At 44.0% G+C, this 21890-nt stretch overlaps 1 protein-coding gene across 4 annotated transcripts in view; it reads right to left on the bottom strand.

The window, feature by feature from the left end:
• The window catches only part of LARGE1 (LARGE xylosyl- and glucuronyltransferase 1), a 2030740-nt gene that overhangs the window by 1794238 nt on the left and 214612 nt on the right, over nt 1-21890 (bottom strand). Inside the window, exon 2 of one of the 4 annotated variants that reach the window (XM_044087485.1) lies at nt 6068-6182. The exons of the other annotated variants lie outside the window; for them this stretch is intronic. The gene's annotated coding sequence lies outside the window, so the exon portion shown is untranslated. The remainder of the gene's footprint in view (nt 1-6067; nt 6183-21890) is intronic. 4 annotated transcript variants of the gene reach the window in all.

Below are 21890 nucleotides of genomic sequence, written 5' to 3'. Positions count from 1 at the left end.
ACTCTGCTTGACATGTATGGGGAGTCTTTGGGACAGGAACCTATCTCTCCAGCACGTTTTGTTCATTGTGATGACAAGGTTTAGATCCCTGGAGCATGTGGCTCTGAGGGATTGGGATTTCTTTAACTGGAGCATGTCCAACAGCTCAGGCTTTGAAATGGCCTTGTATGTTAAGCAGAGATCGCCTCTTGAGTAGACTATATGCTACAACAGTATAGCTGGAGGGTTTTTTTGACTGTCAGCATAGGGCATCTGCTTTAGGCCTGTGATTCTTTTAGTGAGCTATTTCTGCAACCTTTCCAGCTGTTGCAGATGTCTTGTGAGGTACATACCAAATGGGGCATTGTAATCTATAATGGGTTTAATGAGGGATGAGTACAGTGGGACAATGACCTTTTTCTGGATGAATAGCCCTTAGTGATGTGGTGTGCCACATAGGATTTCCTGACTGTTGTGGCGATGTGGTTATCGAAGGTAAGACCACTGTCCACCTGTGTCCCTAAGTCTCCCATCACACTTTCTGTGTTTAGTGTACTGCTACCTATGTGGTAATTCATGGGTACATGTTTTTTTCCCCAAAGGGGATAACTATACATTTCTTGTCAGTAAGCTTGAGCCAATGGCTCTGGCACCAAGCATCTGTTTCTGTAAGGCCATTTTGTAGAATATCCACATAATTTGGGGATTCAATAATAGCTCCCAGTTTGCAGTCATCTGCGAACTTTGATAGCCAGAGTCGCTTAGTGTTGGCCTGCACTTCAGAGAAGTAGATGCCAAACAAGAGCAGTCCCAGGACTGAACCCTGAGGTACCACTTGTCACTTGACTGGAGCTGGATTTGGAGTCAGCTACTTTTACAGTCTGGGTTCTGTCAGTAAGCCAGTTGGCAACCCATCGAGTGACATAGGGATTTATGCCTAGCTTAGTAAGTTTATCTAGGATTCCAGAGTGGGAGATGGTGTAGAAGGCCTTGGCGAGGTTCAGATAGGCTGTGTGGACCGCTTTACCCTCGTCCACAGCTCTGGGGACTGATTTGAAGAAATCAACAGCATTGGAGACTGATTTGAAGAAATCAATCAGGTTCAGGAGACAAGATTGGCCCTTCACGAACCCAAACTGGGTGGAGTCCAGTGTTTGAAGGTTGCCAATGTCTTTGTTTATAAGTTCCATGATAATGCGTTCCATGCCCTTGCAGATCAGGCTTGTCAGACTGATGGGACGGTAGTTCCCAGGATCAAAGGTGGATCCCCCCTTGTGGAGTGGGATAACTGTAGCTGTGCGCCACTCAGTGGGCATGAAGCCTGAGGTGAGGCTATGATTAAACATGACACTTAGGTGAGGTGCCAGTTTATTTTGTAGTTCATGTAGTACACAGCGCGGGATATCATCTGGTCCCATGGATGCTGTATTCTTAGCTTTGGGGAGTGCGGTTTCTACCTGTGTGGCCGTGATTACCGGAATTTGGCAATCTTTTGGCACTGAGATGGGCCCTTTAGGGGATGAAGCTGGCACTAAGTCAATTTGCCTGGATATTGGCAATATCCTTGGGATCAGTATACTTAATGCCATTCTGTTGTAGTTCAGAGCAGATCTGAGCATTGCCATTTAGATTCTTGACATAACTATAGAATGCCTTGTGGTTGTCTTTGGAATCTTTGGCAATTTTATTTCCGTAACTAGCTCTGGGGGATTTTATGAGGGATCTCAGCTTCTTACAGAGGCTGGTAAGGGAGTTTTTTGCATCCTGGGATTTTCCCCTTTTCTGCAACAGTTTTTTTCCTTCTGTTGTATAGTATGTTTATAGCAGGGGACCACCCGATTGGCTTCCTTTTTTTGGAAGAGAGCATCTTGGTTGTATTTGGGATGGCGCAATTCATGCACGAGTGGATGTGCTCGTACAGTGTCTTAGTGCAGGATTCAGCTCCCGTCTGCGTGGGTGTTATGAAGTTTGTCACTTCTGACTTGAGTAGCATGTAGTTGGCTTGGGAGAAGTTTTTTACGGAGGAGGTTTCCTTACTGGGGGGTGGGAGTGGGATGTGGATGCCAAGGGTAATCTGCTTATGGTCAGACCTGACCAATGAGGGGGTGACCACTGGTGTGGAGCATTTATCTCCCATGTAGGTAATTTCTAGGTCTAGGATATTGGTGCCCCTGATGGGACAATGGATTAGTAGATCCAAGGCATTGGAAGTTATGAATTCCAAGAACCGTTGGGTAAAGGTGTTGGTACCAAAGTAGTTTTCCAGGTTAATGGCAGGGTAGTTGAAATCACCCAGTATTAGGGTGTTTGGCTGTATCTTAATATTTTCCAGTATGTTTAGAAAGGTGTAGTGAGAATCTTGGGGCATGGTGGGGGATCTGTAGCAAGCTACAATTTGGACTGCAGTCTTACCTAGTGTTAGCTGCACCTGGAGAATTTCAGATGCATTGTGTTGGGCAACTAGCCTGGAGATGTGAATATCCTTGGTGAATATGGACACTCCTCCACCTTTAGTGTTTCGGTCTTGCTTTGGTGGCCGAAAAGTGTAGTAAGAGTTGTAGCCTGGTATTGCAGGGGTGCTCTCTGGAGTCTTGAACTTGGTCTCAGTTACTGCACATATATCGATGTTCTCCACTTTTAGGAGTGCCTCGTGAGAGTGCATTTTGAGGTTTAGACTTCCAGCATTGAGTAGCATTAGTTTCAGCTTTTGCATGCTTGTATCTGTTATGGTGGTGGTTTTGTCTTTTGAACCTTGCCTAAAAAAGGCACTATAGGGGTGGCAAGAGCTTTAGCCAATAACCTGAATCCCAGGGATAACAGGTGCAGACCATCTCTGGCAAAGCATTGTGGTTTGTCGATCATATCGTCCCAGGCAGGCAGATACTGGATCCCCTTTGAATGACACCAGCAGCTTAGCCAATTGTTGAAGTAAATCATTTTGTCCTTACACTGTGGTATCATTCTGGGCGAAGGTGAGAGACTACTCAGGGCTAGGGTCATACCTGCCTGGGCCACATGATCCAAGCGCTCTCCATGTCTCTTTTCATGTAGTCCAGGGAGGTACGTCTCAAGTCATTCACTCCAACATTGACAATGACAGAGTCATATTTGTACTTGTTGTGGAGTGACTTGAGTGCATGCGAGATGTGGCGGAACCTGGCACCCAACAGGCAGCTGACTAATTTTCTCCTTGTTCAGCCTGGTGATTGGGACATCAGTGTGCCTGACTATAGAAGTCACATATGACTAAAGTGTTAGGTATGTTGTCTTGCCTTAGGGGCTGTTGTTGGGTGGCACACTAGTGTTGTGAGCTGTGTGTCACTTTGGTTGTGAGTGGTGTTTGTTTGCGTTTCAGCTTCGGAGGTCCTTGTTACTTGGGCAGGTTAATGTTAAGGGCCTCCAAATATGTGGCTTTAGTGTTGCTGTGTGTGGGTGTTGGTGGTGTGGTTTTTGAAGGGCTATGTGTTGCTTGAGGTGTAGTGCAGGTGTTAACCTTCTCCTCTTGATAGTCTAGCACAATCTTGGCTGGAGAGAGCTTTGCTTCCTGTTTGACTATGTAAGTGCATCTCTCTCAGATTGCAGTGTTGGGTGGTAGGAGGAGAGGGTTGTCTGTGTAGATGAGACAGTTGCTGCATTGCCCCCATATGCCCAGATTCACCAGGTGGACAGGAGAAATCACCAGAAGCTGACCATTGGACATGCCTGTTTAGGTGTTTTTTTTATAAAGTACAACAGCTGTTTTCCCTTACCTTTGCAAGGTACTTTGCAATTACTGGCCGTTTAGTGCCTACAATTAATTTCTCCTTATTAACAAGGAGAGTTGAGTGCTTGTATCAGTTTAAGGCTTCCTAGTGCTTTCCAGCAGGTTCTAGAGCAAGTGCTAGTCGCAAGGGTTCAGATTTTAGTGCTACTATTGAGAAACCAGCTAGTTCTAAGGGAAAATTTGAAGAGCAGACTTTCTGGCACCTGGAATAGTTTAGCCATAGCCCCGCACTGCTGCACGATGTGAAAAATGCGCAAACACACTCGTTTTTAAGCCAGAAAGGGATAGAAATCAACCCAAAATGGCTAATAAAATTACAGTTTTAGTGCTGGAAACCACTCCTCTAGTGTTAGATAGGCAGTACAATGCTCAGCACTTCCACTGGTAAGCAGTTAGGACTTCCGTCTACCTCAGCAAGGTCTGGATAGCTCTGAACACAGAAAATAAAGTCCTGAAATCAGCAAAGCCTGAGATCTGGGCTATACTAGCTAGGAAAGGCGGGAAACGAACAAACGAGATAGTATTTTTTTTTTTTTTGGTTAAAACAGACTAAACAAGGTTTACCTTTATGACACCGAATCACACTGGTGCGATTGCTCATATGAGCAAATCGTAACCACAAAAATCAAAACAGCGACAGTTTTAAATGTTTGAAAATCTGCAAATCGAAAAGCAGATTTACTGATTTTCGAATATAAATGTCGAAATAAAAATGTCATGAAGTGTAAAGCCCCCCCACGCCCCCCTACTTTAATATTCTAACTCCAAGATCGCACTACAGTGGGGAAAGGGACCATTTTCCGATCCTCACTATAGTGCAATCTGTCCCAAAATGCTGAATGTGCAATGAGCGAATGTCACTGCGCATTCGCTCATTGCATATTTGAACCTTTTTGTGTTCGACGTTTGCAAACGTCCTTTCGCACATCTGCTGTTTGCCAGTGTGCAAAACGCACACATGAAGGTAAACCGCTAAACAATGCAATAATACAGCAAATAAACACAAAAAAGGCTAACGTACTTTTGTGTGTAGCCCTAAACAGTAAATGCAATTAAAACTCTACAAAATTAGCAATTTAAAACTTTTTAAATGAAGCAAGGCAAGTGCACAACTGAAAAAAATTTAAGAGGCAGTAATACAGTAGAATAAGTAGCTAGTCTACATATACAGAAAAGTCTATATCTACAGAAAAGCAGCTAAAGCACACAAAATTCAGATGCAATGCAACCTACAGCACTTTAGTTGTAGCAATATTAAGGCAAATACAGTTTTAATAAATGCACTAAAATATACGGTATATTTCCAAAATGTTTAAGAAGCACAGTCAGAACACAAGGAAATTCAAGCAGCTTTTTTTTGTTTAAGAAAGGGAGAAAGCAGGAACAGAAGGAAAGAAACTAAGTGGGTTGGCCTTCTCAGATGTTCTCTCTGTATTGGGTAGAATGAGCTAATGACACTAGACTGGGAGGAGTGTCCCAGATCAAATTTACAGTAGGGGCGGGCAACTGCAAAGCCACTAAGTATAACAGCAAGACACCAACAGGGAGAGAGGGTGGGGTACAATACTAACACAAAGTTTTCTCTCATGGGGTCAGAACAGTGCTCAAGCCTGGATAACCATGGCATAATACATCTGATATTTATATATTAAGTTAAAATGTGCTTGTCCCTTCTCTCTCCAAGATGTACGATGATCACAATGAGTTAACTTTTGTATTTTGCCAAAATTCCAGTTCAGTACAGCACTGGGTTGAATGTGCACAGGAGATAACTGATAACATACTCAAATGACTTACAATCTACATATTTCTATACATGCTCACTGAAGTGCGTTTTGTCTGCTGTACGCAAAATAACACTGAAATGATTGTTTGACATTAACCTAAAATAGAGGTCCCTTTTTCTGTGCCAAAAGCAAAAGGAGCCTGAAATATTTGATGTTTAACCTAAAACAGTTTCTCCTGTGGTAAATATCTGAGCACTGAGCTTAAAGATGAAGAGATATGTATAACTACCTAAAGAACTCACAAGCTGGGTTGAGGCCAGGTCATCTCAAACTCATTTGAATTTACAGAAATATAGACTCCTACTTACAGTTTTATTTTGAATTACAATACATTTGATTTACTACATGAATATATCCATTCCATTTTCTCAGCCTAATTTTGTAAATTAAAAGTGGATAAAAGAATAATTAAATCAAAACAATAGTTCAGTGCAGAACTACAAGGTCCTGCTGACAAAAGGGAACATTACGGTGTTACCTATTTTACATCAGCCATCTGTTGCAGGGATGCAGCCAGAAAATTCTATTTTACACTTACTTGGCATTTAGAAGGATGGGCAAATCTCTTAAAATGTTGTCGTCAAGCACTTAAAATGCATGTTATTTTCAGCTGTTGTTTGGAGCACTGATTTAAACAGTTGTAGACATTTGACCTGAAAAGTAACAATGTTCTTAAGTGATGCTCAGGAAAATGTAACCAGGCATGTTCTTTGTACTCTGACCATCAGTTTTATTTTAGTTTATACATAAACTACAAGAAAGATCATAGTTTTTGACAAAAATAACATCAATGTCAATAAGCACAATTAGGAGTCATGTACTTACCATAAACTTAGTATCTGTGTTGTCCACTTTCATTCTTCCCCACTGGTGGGTTATGGATCCGATCCTTGGATCCATTTTGGCCACATTTTCCAGACTTCAGATCCTAGTCTTGAGCTTCTCCTTCCCATAATACACTATACCATCTCTAATTCCTCAGATGGAGTTTGCTGCCTATGTCTATTGATTTAGAGAGACAGGACAGAAAAAATAATTAAAATTCAGACTTGGAACTAAAAAACTCCTGTATTGTCCAGTATCTTTCTAGAAAGAGAAAGGTTGGAGGATGGTAGGGAGGGACATGAGGATGAAAGAAAATGGGCAACACAGATGCTAAGTTATGGTAAGCACATAACTCCTAAATCTGATGTCTTTCTCATTCTTCCTCACTGATGGTTTAGAGAGCCTAGCTATGCAACTCTTGGGAAGCCCTCAAAGAAAGATATGTCAGAGCATTGCTGAAGTAAAAGAAGGCCTGCTTCTGGAGACACTTACCAATATGTAAAAGAAATATTATGGAGCAAGTAGCTGTAAGAAAGATGTTAGCAAGAAGATTTGGGAGGGTGGCCTAATGGTTAAGGTGTTTGCCTTACAAACACAAGGTGCAGGGTTTGAGTCTCACAAGGGATAATTGGCTAAGCTTAAAATGGCTCACAAAGGCAGTTAGCTTAGTACAAATCTATGAATCTATGAATCTATGAAAGACTCTGAGAAAAGCAGACGAGGAAGCCATGGACTTGGAGAAAAGAAATGGGGGAGCACAGATTAACCAAACAAAGGACTGCTTCGTAGACGATTCCCAAACTGTAATGCATCACAAAGGTATGAATCTTTAAGGAACAGACCTTAGGATAAATATTGTCAAAGGCTAATGAGGTAATTACAGATTCGGTAGAAGGTTCTAGAAAGAAAATGCAATTATAAGGATTGATGAATGATCATCTCTGTGATCATTATGGACATAAAGAAAGGATCGGGAACACCATAACTTTAACTCTGTGGAAATAATGTAGGTAATCTGGCATAAAATGTTTGAAACTGAAATTTGCATACATGCGCACACACACACACACACATATATATATATATATTATATATATATATACACACATACACACACACACACACACTCATTGTTCAAGGGTCCTTCATAGTTAGGGAGAAGAGAGGCTGGACCATTGTATTACCATTGGATTTGGGAAAGCCATGCCCTTCAGTTAAGGATATGGAAACTGAAGTACTTGATCTAAGACGTAAAGGATAGAAGATCTGAATTGGACTACATAATTCCTGGGAATTATTACAAAAATGAACCAAAGAGATAAAAACATTACGATGCTGGAAGAGACCAAGGATGTTAATGAAGGTCTTTATCCTGATGGATTGTACAGAAAGTTCTAGATCAATGGCATATGGTGATAGACGTGGGAGGTAAGACCATGGGGCCCATCTAAAGCATAATCTCAATGGAGGTCAGAGTGAGGTGTATGTTTTGAAAAATTCTTAGGGGGAATGTTTCTTGGAAGCAATGTCAAAACCACCACTGCTCTGTTTGGAGAGACAATCCTTTTAGTCTTCAGGGAGGAAAGGGGCATAAGGATGGACCATTCCCATTTAAATATGCACCTCTATCATAGTGGAGAGCATTGGAAAATACTGTGGTTAACAGGGCAGATGAGGAGAATGGTTTGTCCCATCAAAAGTCGTATTATTGGGAAAGTACAGTTTTGTAACTACCATAAATGTAGATGTTCAAGTGTTCACCCTGCTGCAGTCATCACACTTGGGTTATCCTGTCGTCAGGCGGTCCCGCAGTCGGCTGGAATTCCAAAGTCTTGGTCCGGCATCGGTTGCTGTCACCTTTTCCCTGACGTCAGTGCGCCAGGGGTATATATAATGCAACCGACGCCATTTTCTTCAGTTTTTCTTGCCCCAGATGTTAGGTGCCCCCAAAATGGTGGTCAGAATTAGTACCAAATGGAGTAACCACTGCAAAAACACAAAATCCCTTCAGCTATAAGCAAATACATCAGTAAGGCATAGAAGAGATTTAGCCAGTAGAACAGAGGGGATGGAGGGAGGGTAACCTGGACTGCAGCAGGGTGAACACTCAAACATCTACATTTATGGTAGATACAAAACTACTATGTTCATCGTGTTACCCTGCTGCAGTCATCACACTTGGGTTGAATCCCAAAGCTAAGGTAGGGGGAGGTATCATAGAGGGTTAGTGGAGGCAATAAGGCCCTGCAGAACTGCAGTGGCGAAGCCCGCCCTGGACTTAGAGTAAAGAGGTAAGTGATAGTGTTTGGTAAAGGTGTGCACTGAACTCCAAGTTGCAGCTTCTAAAATTTCCTTGGTTGGAACCCCCCTGAGAAAGGCTGTAGAGGTAGCTGTTGCCCTGGTAGAATGGGATCTAATGGTAGCAGGAACTGGTTTCCCATGATGGGTATCGCAGAAACGTATGCAATGACCTATCCATTTAGAAATGGTTTGCTTTGATATAGCCTTCCCTTGAGAAGCTGTAGCATAGGATACAAAGAGCTGGTCAGATTTTCTGAAAGCCTTAGTTTTGTCCAAGTAGTAGCAAAGCTGCCTGTGAATGTCCAAGGAATGCAGGAGTCTCTCACCTTTGTTCTGTGGATTGGGGAAGAAGGTGGGTAAGTGGATGGTTTGATTTAAAGCTACACTGGAAACCACCTTAGGCATAAAGGAAGGATTAGTTCGTAGAGAAACTCTGTCTTGATGAAAAATGAGGAAAGGTTCCACTGCCATTACTGCCTGTAGCTCTGAGACTCTTCTAGCTGAAGTTATTGCTAGGAGCAGGGCAGTCTTCCATGATGGGAACTGAAGATCTGCAGAGAAAGCTGGTTCGAAGGGAGGTAGCGTTAGTTTTTCCAGAACAAAGTTGAGGTCCCATGTTGGTGTAGGAGCTCTCCTTGGTGGTCTAATGTTTTTTGCCCCTCTGAGGAACTGCCTTAGAAGAGGATGTGAAAATAAAGGTGGAGCCGTATTGTAATGAGCTGAAATAGCTGAAGCATGGATTTTAATTGAGGAAAAGGAAAGTCCTTTGTGCAACATCTCAGCTAAATACTGTAGAATGTGAGGCATGTGAGGCTGAATTGTGTCTTGGCCTTTAGCTTGGTTCCAGGCACAAAACCTTTTCCATTTGTCCGAATAGGCCTTCCTGGTGTTTGGCCTCCTGGCTTCCAGGATAACATCCAGAACTGCTTGTGAAAGAGGAGCTGGTTGGATGTTTAGTTGATTTGCCATGCAGCCAGATTTAAAGTTTTGAGCTGGCTGTGAAGAATCTGATTGTTTTGTTGTGTGAGCAAATGGGGTTTTTGAGGCAATATCCATGGTGGGCTGTGGGCCATATTTTTCAATAGCGGATACCAGTGCTGGCGTGGCCAGTCTGGGGCTATGAGAATCAGTCGTGGTCTCTCCTTTTTGACTTTCAAAAGAACCTTTGTGAGGAGAGGCAATGGAGGAAGGCATATACTGTCAGGTTTTTCCAACTGAAAGAGAGAGCGTCCACTTTCCAAGCTTGATGGTGAAATGTCCTTGTACAAAATTTTGTCAGTTGATAGTTTTGAGGACTGGCAAACAGGTCTATGTCTGGAAGGCCCCATTTTTGAGTTATCATTGTAAATATTTGTGGATCTAGTTTCCACTCGTGGGGATCTTTGATGTTTCTGCTGAGGTCGTCTGCCAATGTGTTCTTCTGTCCTGGCAGGAATTGAGCTTGTAACAGGACTTGGTAGGCCAGAGCTGTGTTCCATAAGATCATTGCTTGCCTGCATAGAGGGTAGGAATGTGTACCCCCTTGTTTATGTACCACATTACTGTGGTGTTGTCCATCTTTATTGCAAGTTGTCCTGGATGTAATAGATCCTTGAAGGCTGTCGGAGCTTTCTGTACAGCTAGCATCTCTTTTTGATTGATGTGCAGATTTCTTTGATCTGCAGTCCATAGGCCTTGAATGCATTGTCCTGCCATGTGTGCCCCCCAGGCGTAGTCTGAAGCATGTGTTGTGATTGTTTGCCTGGCTGGGGGCAAGGTGAAAGGCTGACCCTTGTTGAGGTGACATGCTTGTGACCACCATAGAAATTCCTGTTGTAGGCAGGGAATGAGAGATATCATTGTGTCCAAGCTGTGGCTGTGTTGAGACCATACGCTTTTTAGGTACCATTGTAATTTCATCATATGCAGCTTTGCAAATGGTATTATTAGTATGCAAGATGCCATAAAGCCCAAAGCCTGCAGAATTTTTCTTGCAGTTAATTGGGTCTTTGTTGCCATTGTCTTGAAATATTGAGTCAGTTGTAGTTGCTTGTCTGGCGTAAGATAAGCCTTCTGGGCCGTTGTATTCAAGCTGGCACCCAGGAATGTCATTTTTTGTGAGGGTACTAGTTTTGACTTCTTTTCGTTTACTGTGTACCCCAGGCAGTTTAGCAGATGTTTTACAAAGGCCAGATGATATAAGAGAATGTCTTTGCTTTCTGCTTGGATGAGGCAGTCATCCAGGTATGGATATACTTGAATTCCTCTTTGTCTGCAGTATGTAATTACTGGTGCCAGGCATTTTGTGAAAACTCTGGGCGCAGTAGATAAGCCAAAGGGCAGTGCAGAGAATTGGTAATGGGTTGAACCTGCAATGAAACGGAGGTATCTTCTGCAACTTTGTCTGACAGGGACATGCAGGTATGCCTCCTTGAGGTCCAACGTTACTAGCCATGCTTCCTTGCCCAACATGGGAAGTAGCTGCTGTAGTGTTAGCATCTTGAATTTGGGTACTTGGTAAGTGTTTAGAATTGAAAGGTCCATAATTGGTCTCCAGGCATTGTCCTTTCTGGGCATTAGAAAGAGTCTTGAGTAAAATCCTTGGCCTTGCTCTCTAGTAGGTACCACTTGAATGGCTCTCATTTCCATGAGAGCTGTAATTTGTTTTTGTGCCTCTGCCCATTGATTTTATGGCAGGTTTGGCATTCCTCTTTTCAATGGCAAAGTGTGAAAGTGGAATCTGTATCCTCGTAAAATTATGTCTACGACCCATTTGTCCTTTGTGACAATGTGCCAGTTGTCTGCAAAAAGTGTGAGTTTTCCCCCCAAGGGGGCTGCCAAGAGAGTATTGCTTGGCCAGATGAGGTGCAAGTCACTGAGTTTGCCTTCTGGTGGATTGAGACCTGTCTTCTCCTCCCTTCTGTGTGGTAGTGCCCCATTGGCGAGATTTATACTGGGCTTGTGGTTGTCCTCTGCCCCTTGGGCATCTGTATTTACCCCTCTGTGGTCTGTCAGTGGCTGGAAAGGACCAATTTTTTGTTGGCCAGTTTCTGCTGAAGCGAGGGGGTTGTACTTGTAGGAAATCTTTGACTGTCTGCATAGATTTTACCTTATCTTCCATTTTCTTTAAAACTTCTTCTGCTTTAACTCCAAAAAGAACATCCTGCTGTAAAGGAGCATCTAGTAGTTTTGTTTTAACATGATCAGGCAGAGTTTGTTCCTTTAACCAACATGCCTACGTATAACAGACCCAGTGACAGCTGCTCTGCAGGAGGCCTCCAAAGAATCAAACCCACATTGTAAGGTATGTTTGCCCACCTGCTCAGTGGCGTGCAACAGATCCTGTACTTCTTTCAATTCAGATTGTTGAGGGAGAGTGGTTATTCTTTGCTTTAACTGAGAGATTAGAAATTGCTGATACTTAAGCATGTGAAACTGACAATTCAGTGCCCTCATAGCTAGTGTGGTTGAGGTGTAAACCTTATTCCCCCACCTGTCTAGTGCTCTGGAATCCCTCTCAGAAGGTACTGGGTTTTTAGCCATAGAAGCCTTAGCCCCCTTGGGACCCTGGGAGATAGTCTCTGGGTCAGCTACAGGGCTTTTGTAAAGAAATTTGTGGGAATCAGGCACTCTGTAGTATCTGTCAGGCTTAGCCGGAGCAGGAGGTAGAGAGTCTGGGTTGAAACTGGATTCTAAATAGACATCATCCACAATGTCCAAAACTGGTGGGATGGCAAGTGGTCTGTGTTGGGGGAGTAAAAGAAACTCTCTGAGCCTTTTCTTTGAATCAGAGTAGTCCTGACCTTCCCAGTGAAAATGTTCCCTCAGTGTGTAAAGTTTCCCCAAAGGAGTAGTCTTCAGGAGGAGAAGCTGAGGGAATAGAGTCCTCAGCATCAGAATCTTCATAAGGAGAGAAGGAGTAGTCTTGGTCCTCAGAGGAGTCTGAAGAAATGGACATTTGCTCAGAGGATGCAAAATCTTCCTTTTGTCAGGAGGGGGCTGGGAACCCCTGATTAAAGAAATCAAATCTTCAGCCATTTTGAGCATCTGTTTCTTAGGCATGGAGCCTTGAACAGGAGACTGAAGTGCAGTCCTTTTAGATTTAGAAGGAGTCGTCGACTTAGAAAATGTTTTAATAGTGAGAGTCGTCGGTCTGAAAATGCCTTCAGAAACCGATGGCATTTCTGTAGCACCGACGTCTTTTGTAGCAAAGTCTTCGGAAGGGCCTGAAGTAAAAGGCTGCGTCGGCCTGGTACATTCCGTCAAAATTTCCGCAGCGGTCTCAGGTTCCAGATCTGCGGTAGTCAAGGGCTGTGTCGGAGCCTCACTGAGGACCGGAGAACCGGAGACTGGATCTGCCGAGGCCTCGGAATCTGGTTTAGGCCTGAGCTGTCTGTCCTTATCCCTGCGTTTTTTGTGCACGCCGGTAGTCGGTTGCACTGACGGCATGGTGTAGTTAAATTTCCTACCGAAGTAGTGGCGTGCGAAATCAAAGCATCTTTTAATAGTACGCTTATTAAACCTGGCGCAAAACCGACAAGAAGTGACGTCGTGGTCTGGGCCTAGGCAAGGTATGCAATAAGAATGAAAATCCTTATGAGGTATTTGCTTCCCACAAGAAATACAATTGTTAACTTTTTCTGACATCAGTCTGAGGCAAGAAAAGTTTCCCCAACGGGGTACTTAGCTTTATAGAAGACTTCGGTCTGAAATTCAAATTCGAAAATCTCAGGAGTCTGCCGACCGGCAGTTGCGAACTGCTTCTGCTTCGGGCACCGCGCGGCAAGAAAGACTGAAGAAAATGCCGTCGGTTGCATTATATATACCCCTGGTGCACTGACGTCAGGGAAGAGGCGACAGCAACAGACGCCGGACCAAGACTTTGTAATTCCATCCGACTGCGGGACCGCCTGATGACAGGATAACCCAAGTGTGATGACTGCAGCAGGGTAACACGATGAACATCACTAACGAACACAATATTTACCAAACTGGATGTATGTTGAGGGAAAGATAAAGGCTGGTAAGGAAGAGAGCATTGCACCATCACGTCTATAGAACAGAATCGCATTAAAAAATTGTATCTAGAAGAGCCAGAATAATGGAAAATTTGACAGATTTGTTTTGGTGATGCAAGAGCCATCTCAAACACTCGGCATTAAGTAAAGTCCCTGGAGGCCATGGTGAGGGTAAAGAACTAAATGGTTAGTGACTAGCTGTAGAAGACTCTAGAATGCTCATCTATTTTAATGTGGCATAGTACATCTTAGAGGACACCTTAGAGTTTGTGTAGAAAAGACAGGACAGACTGAATTAAGATTTAGAATAATCAGACAAGACCTACTTACTATTTTGTTATGCATAAAAGGGAAGAGATGAATGTGACAAGCTATTTTTGAGCCCGCAGGAATTGTTTGTGAATTTAGTAGAGGCATCCAAATGGAGGAAAACCTAACTCCTAAAATTTTTCATGAGAAGGGCAGTCCGAGAGGTGCATCAGTACGTTGATGGGATCCATCAAGGAAGGAGCATCTATAAATCAGTTTTTGTGGACTCCTTCTTTCTAGGCACATATTCTTATAGCCTTGCTGGGAAGTACATTAATAGAAGTTGTAAAGTTTTAATTATGGTGACAATCATGGTCTTACTTACTTATTTGGGTGTATTTTGCAATAGGCAATCAATCTAGCTTCAAGTCGTTTGATGGACTGGAAGAAACGGTCATTGATTCAGAGGCTGAAGACAGTGAAATCACTGTATATGGCATATGCAAAAAAGAAGCAAGTAAAAACCCAAGTTGGTAAAAGTTAAAATCTGGGGTGCAGTGAGGAAAGAGCTATTGAAAAGAGAAAGGATAGCTGGCAAATTACTAGTTTTAAACATGTAGCCACATCCGCTTGAAGTTAGGCAAAACAAGCCAGGGGGCTTGGGTGATTGTGAAAAACAGCAATCTGGATGGAAGAAAGTACAGTTTTGTACCTACCATAAATGTAGATGTTCGAGTGCTAATACAGCTGCAGTCATAACAGATGGGTTCTCCTGCCGTCAGGCGGGTCCTCGGTCGGCCGAATTCCAAAGTCTAGGTCCGGCGTCGGTTGTCGTCGCTTCTTCCCTGACGTCAGTGCACCAGGGGTATAAAATAACCAGCCGACGCCATTTTCTTCAGTTTTTCTTGCCCCAGATGTCAGGTGCCCCCAGAAGGAAGGCAATACATAAATTTGTGTGATAAAGCAATGCAATATAATCAAAATACAGTAGTGCAAGCAAATACATCAAGAATGAATACCCCAATCAGGTAGCATGAGGAGGTGTTAGCCAATAGGCCTGTCCCAAGAGGGGAAGGAGGGAGGGAAACCTGGACTGCAGCTGTATTAGCACTCCAACATCTACATTTATGGTAGGTACAAAACTGTACTATGTTCATCGTGCATACAGCTGCAGTCATAACAGATGGGTAGAATCCCAAAGCTAAGAAAGGGGTGGTAGGCACTAGGTGGAACTAGGAGGAGCCAGAATGCCCTGCAAGACTGCAGTGGCAAAGCCCGCTCTAGATTTGGAGTATAATGGAAGGTGGTAGTGCTTGGAGAAGGTATGCACAGAACTCCAAGTGGCTGCTTCCAAAATATCTTTGGTAGGAACTCCTCTGAGAAAAGCTGCAGAGGTAGCCGTGGCCCTTGTGGAGTGAGATCTGAAGCCAGTAGGTACAGTTTTGCCATGAAAAGAATAGCAAAAGCGTATGCAGTGGGCTATCCATTTTGAGATAGTCTGTTTGGAAATTGGCTTTCCTTGAGCTCCTATAGCATAGGACACAAAGAGCTGTTCTGATTTCCTGAAAGGCTTTGTTCTGTCCAAATAATAACGCAGTTGTCTGTGGATGTCCAAGGAATGTAGTAATCTCTCCCCTTTGTTTTGAAGATTAGGATAAAAGGTAGGTAAAGTGTATAGCCTGATTCAAAGCTACCCTGGATACCACTTTTGGCATAAAGGACGGGTTGGTTCGTAAGGAAACTCTGTCCTGATGGAAGATGATGAAAGGCTGCACAGCCATGAGAGCTTGTAGTTCCGATACCCTACGAGCTGAGGTAATAGCCAGAAGGAAAGCTGTTTTCCAGGACAAATATTGCAAATCTGATGAGGCAGCTGGCTCAAAAGGAGGCAAGGTCGGCTTTTCTAGAATGAAATTGAGATCCCAAGCAGGTATTGGTTGTTTCCTTGGGGGTTTTAGATTCTTAGCCCCTCTGAGGAACTTAAGAGGGGGTGAGAGAATAAGGGTGGATCAGTGTTGTATTCTGCAGAAATGGCTGAGGCATGGATTTTGATGGAGGAGAAAGAAAGTCCACTGCTTAGCAGCTCAGCTAGATACTGTAATATTTGAGGTAAATTCAGTTTTCCAGGATCCTGGCCCATTTTCTCATTCCAGACACAAAACCGTTTCCATTTTGCAGAGTAAGCTTTTCTAGTAGATGGCCTTCTGGCCTCCAAAATGACATCCTGCACCTCCTTGGAGAGTAGGGTCTGTTGTGATGCTAAGGAATCTTCCATGCGGCTAGAGTGAGTGTTTTTAGCTGACTGTGAAGAGTTTTGAAGCTGTGCTGAGTCAGAAGAAGAGGCATTAGAGGCAGGGTCCATGGTGGGGAATGCGTCAGGCTCCTCAGGAGTGGGTACCAGTGTTGTCTTAGCCAGACTGGAGCAATGAGAATCATCTTTGGTCTGTCTGCTCTGGTTTTTAATAGAACTTTGGGCAGCAGAGGAAGAGGTGGGAAGGCATAAACTGTCATTGATGTCCAACTGAAAGAGAGAGCGTCCACTCTCCAGGCCTTTGGATGAAAATGCCTCCCACGAAAATCACCAATTGACAAAATTCTGCTCAAGGATAAGAGATCTATGTCTGGCCTTTCCCATGCTTGAATTATCTCTGTAAAAACTTGAGGATGCAACTTCCATTCGTGTGGATCTGTCATATTTCTGCTTAGGTTGTCTGCCAGCGTGTTTTCCTTGCCTGGCAAGTACTGTGCTTGTAGTTCGATAAGTCCAGGGCCATGTTCCAAAGTGACATGACCAATCTGCATAGGAGGTATGAATGTGTTCCTCCCAGTTTGTTTATGTACCACATTACTGTGGTGTTGTCCGTCCTTATCAATAGTTGACCTGGTTGCAGGAGGTCTTTGAAAGCTATAATAGCATTTATTACTGCTAGCATTTCCTTTTGGTTGATGTGTAGGTGCTTTTCTTTTTGGGACCATTTGCCCTGAATGCACCGATCTGTCATGTGCGCCCCCCAGGCGTAGTCCGAGGAGTCTGTTGTGATGACTTGATTTGCTTGAGGCTTGCTGAATGGGAGACCTGTGTTTGTTTGGCATGCTTGAGCCCACCACAGAAATTCCTTTTGAAGACATGGAATTAGTGGTATTATTGTTTCCAGACTGTGGCTGTGTTGAGACCATAGGTTTTTCAGGTACCATTGAAGGTTCCTCATATGCAGCTTTGCACATGGGATTAGTAAGATGCAAGATGCCATGAATCCCAGAGCCTGCAGGATTTTCCTTGCAGTCAGCCTGGTGCAATTTATTAGTGTTCTGAAGTATTGAGTTAGTTGCCCCTGCTTCTCTGGCGTGAGGTAGGCCATCTGAGTGTTTGTGTCCAAGTTGGCACCCAGGAAAATTATTTTCCGAGAGGGTATTAGCCTTGATTTCTTTTTGTTGACTGTGTATCCCAGAAAATTCAACAACATTATTACATAAGCCAGATGTTTCAGAAGAATGTGCTTGCTGTCCACTTGGATCAGGCAGTCGTCCAAATAGGGGTATATTTGTATCCCTTGAAGTCTGCAGTAGGCAATTACTGATGCCAGGCATTTCGTGAATACTCTGGGTGAAGTAGATAAGCCAAAGGGCAATGCAGAGAACTGATAATGGGTTGAACCTGCAAGAAATCTGAGGTATCTTCTGCAATTTTGTCTAATTGGGACATGCAGGTATGCCTCCTTGAGGTCCAATGTTACCAGCCAAGACTCCTTGCCCAGCATGGGAAGAAGCTGCTGTAGAGTGAGCATCTTGAATTTTGGTACGAGCAGAAATGTGTTTAGGATGGATAGGTCCAAAATAGGTCTCCAGTCTTTTCCCTTCCTTGGTACCAGGAATAGTCTGGAATAAAAACCTTGACCTTGTTCGTGTGTAGGTACCTCTTGAATAACTTTCATGTCTATGAGATCTGAAATTTGTCTTTGTGCCTCTGCCCTTTGATTGTGTGGCAGGTTTGGCATGCCTCTCATTTTTGGAAGGGTGTGAAAATGGAATCTGTAGCCTCTGTTTATTATGTCCAGGATCCATTTGTCTTTTGTGACAATATGCCAATTTTTTGAAAATAATGCCAGTTTTCGGCCTAATGGTGCTACCATTTGAGTCTTGCTTGGCATGCAAAGGGGAAAGTCATTGGGCTTGCTTTCTGAATGGTTGCGAGTTATCCTCACCACCTCTTTGTGTAGGAGCTTGCCATTGTCTGCCTCTAAACGATCCTTGGGATTGCCCTCTGCCCCTCGGGCGCCTGCATCTACCTCTTTGGGGTCTGTCCGTGGCTGGAAAGGACCAATTTTTGGAAGGCCAATTTCTACTGAAACGTGGGGGTTGTACCTGTAGAAAATCTTTCACTGTTTGCATTGATTTAGCCTTTTCCTCCATTTTCCTTAATACCTCCTCAGCATTAGCACCAAATAATACATCCTTTTGTAGAGGGGCATCTAGTAATTTAGCTTTGACATGATCTGGTAAGGTTTGTTCCTTGAGCCAGGCATGCCTACGTATGACTGATCCTGTAACAGCAGCTCTACATGAGGCCTCTAGAGCATCAAAACCACATTGTAAGGTATGTTTACCCACTTGTTCTGCACTATGCATCATCCTGCAACTCCTTCAAGTCTGGTTGTTCAGGTTGTGACATTTTACTTCTCAATTGTGATAACAAAAACTGTTGGTACTTTAGCATATGGAACTGACAGTTTAATGCCCTCATGGTTAAGGTGGCTGAGGTATATACCTTTTTTCCCCACCTTTCTAAGGATCTGGAATCTCTCTCGGAAGGTAATGGATTTTTAGCAGTGGAGGCCTTAATTCCCTTGGGGCCCTGTGAGATGGTTTCTGGGTCAGCAGCATGGCTTTTGTATAGAAATTGGTGTGAGTCAGGAACCCTGCAGCACCTGTCAGGCTTGACTGGAGCTGGAGGTAGAGAATCCAGGTTAAGGCAGGCCTCCGAGTACACATCATTTAGTATGTCCAAGACAGGAGGTATAGCTAGAGGCCTGTGCTGAGGTAGCAAGAGAAATTCCCTAAGCCTTTTCTTGGAATCTGAATAATCTTGGCCTTCCCAGTGGAAGTGTTCCCTTAAGGTATGCAAAGTTTTTCCAAATAAGTAATCCTCTGGGGGGGATACAGAGGGAATGGACTCCTCTGCATCAGAGTCTTCAAAAGGGGAGTAAGAATGTTCCTGTTCATCAGAGTGCTCTGATATAATGGGGCCCTGATCCGAGGAGGGGGATTCTTCCTCCACTCTGAGCCTTTTGTCCGGGGGGGGGGGGGTTGAGAACCCCTGCTAAGAGTAATTACATCCTCAGCCATCTTAAGCATCTGTTTTTTAGGCATGGGGCCTGGAGATGGGCCCTGTGTAGCTTGTCTCTTAGAATGCATGGCTGCTTTAGACTTAGTGTAAGCCTTGATGGAAAAAGAAGAGGAAGGTCTGAAGACACCTTGAGAGGAGGTAGACCTGTCCAAATTTTGAGATTCACCGCCAAGAGTGGCTTCAGTATCTGTAGTCGGGGTGTGGGCCGAGGAGCCTGCGACCTCGGGCACAGGAGACACCGCCAATGTAGTGTCGTTGGTAGTCAGGGGCTGCGTAGGCGCCTCGCTGAGAACCGGACCACATGTAGTCTGCTTTGGTGTGGTGTCGGTAGAGGCCGCGGACCTCGTGTGTCAGTCCTTATCTTTGCGTTTTTTTAGACAAAACTGGAGTCGGAGTATCAGACGACAGAATATAGTTACATTTTTTGCCAAAATAATGCTGGGCGAACTCCGCCCGACGCTTAATGGTGCGTTTGTTGAATATAGCACAAAAGCGACAGACCGAGACATCGTGGTCTGGGCCTAAACAAGGAATACAGAGGGAATGGAAATCCTTATGCGGTATTTGCTTCCCACACGAAATACAATTATTAACTTTGTCTGACATCGGTCTGAGGCAAGAAAAGTTTCCCCAACGGGGTACTTAGCTTTCAAGAAGACTTTGGTTGCAAAATTTTCGTAATTTCAGGAGCTGGCCGACTGGCACTTGCGAACTGCTTCTGCTTGGGGCACCGCGCGGCAAGAAAGACTGAAGAAAATGGCGTCGGCTGGTTATTTTATACCCCTGGCACACTGACATCAGGGAAGAAGTGACGACAACCGACGCCGGACCTAGACTTTGGAATTCGGCCGACCGAGGACCTGCCTGACGGCAGGAGAACCCATCTGTTATGACTGCAGCTGTATGCACGATGAACATCCTGTTTTCCCAAATGCCATGTAGATGGCTGACAAAACTATAATTAATTTTTAATGCAATATTGTAAGTCCGGAAGATGGACAAATCACATATTTTATCCTGCATGAGAAGTACAGAATACTATGTACAAGATGCCCATGATTTCTTGCGTAGTGATCGAGATTGGTTAGATTTTGTACTGACCTCAGGATTTTTAATGGAGCTGGGATAATAGGATCATAGAATCTGTCTCTGCAGCATGTCCTATTGACATCGCAGCTCATGCTGAGATCACTAAAACAAGTGTAGCGAGTGCCATTAGACTGCTAATGTGCCACATTTCCAACAGGGTAGCATCTGGTGTTGCCTTAAATGCTAGGCAAACATCTCCACTGAATAGTTTGTATGACACAGAACAGAGACAGGGCTTTTATCTATCAACATAAGTCAAATCCCTCAGTGCTTCTCCCTAATGGGGGATTAGGGCAAGGAAACTGATGCACTGTAACTTAAGGGGGCACGGGAAAAAAAAAAATCACATTAAGGATGTGATGGCCCCACTCAGAGTAGCGGGCCACTGTTGACTCAGTAGAGACAGCTATAGTTCAAGCAGACTTCTCTTGCTCTAGGCAGACGCACTGCCGTATGTATGCTGTGGGGCCCCATGAATGGGGGCAAACAAACAATGACACCCAAAGGAATCAGTAGAAGAAACACTGCACCATGCAGGGGCAACAGAGGGTGTCCAGTCAGTGACATCTGACCACGAAACATCCTTTGCTTAATGAAACATGGGCCCCTTTGAATCACTAAGGAATGGCAACAGGGTTGAGAGGAGAGCGGAGTCCTATCCTACAACCACGAGGGTACGGAGAACTGTGCAGGCTGGACCATCCGATGTAAGTCAGTGCTACCCAAACGTGAAGGTAGCTGCGAGTCCGCTGCCTGTTGGATAGAGAGGGACTGGGACTGAACACCATATCATGTATGTGTCATCCCATTTTAATGCTGTGATCACAGATCTCCCACGTTCCATAGGAGGCCAAGACAAGGGGTCTGAAAAGCAGAGAAACCCAATTAAGTCACAGAGGGGTAGGAATTCTCTATTACTGTGGTCGTACCCCCAAAGGGGATACCCCCTAGAAGGAACCAGTCTATAGGATAGTCATCCCAGGGCAACAAGCACTCCTCCTAAAAGCAATCAGGGAAATGATCAGGAAGAAAGGGAAGGATCTCCCTCCATCTATAATTAACCGTGTCATGCAGGCAGGAAAGGGACAGCTCGAATCCTAAATTCAGCGGTATGAAGGACGAAGAATTTCGCCCATACGAAGTTATAAGGACCGCGGAGCAGCTAAATACAAGGGAAAAATTGCCCTTGACTCATTCCCATCATAGAGCTATAGGAAAATGAGAACTGAGGGAATCGAACCTTGTACTGCAGAAACTACAACTCACAGCTTTAAACCTCTGTGCCAACTGTTAGGTGCTATTCTGAACAAGAACTAACGACTGGAAAATCTATTATGGACAATGCCCAAAAACAGTAATAGACATTTAGATTCAGACTTCATACACTTCAGAAAGTTCATGCATCCTCCAAGTCTGTAAGAGCAAAAAAGTCCCAATTCTTTACCCTCTGTCCACCCATAACTGGTGGCCAGAATTCTTGCTCTAAAAGACTGATAGGCATGCCATAAGGTAGTCACAGAATTGGCATCATGCGAGTCTTACCCTTTCCAATCTGC

Source organism: Protopterus annectens, chromosome 11.part0 (assembly GCF_019279795.1).
Source record: "Protopterus annectens isolate FY-2018-M chromosome 11.part0, PAN1.0, whole genome shotgun sequence".
NCBI lineage: Eukaryota > Metazoa > Chordata > Ceratodontiformes > Protopteridae > Protopterus > Protopterus annectens.
This window is presented reverse-complemented; position numbering and strand designations above follow the sequence as displayed.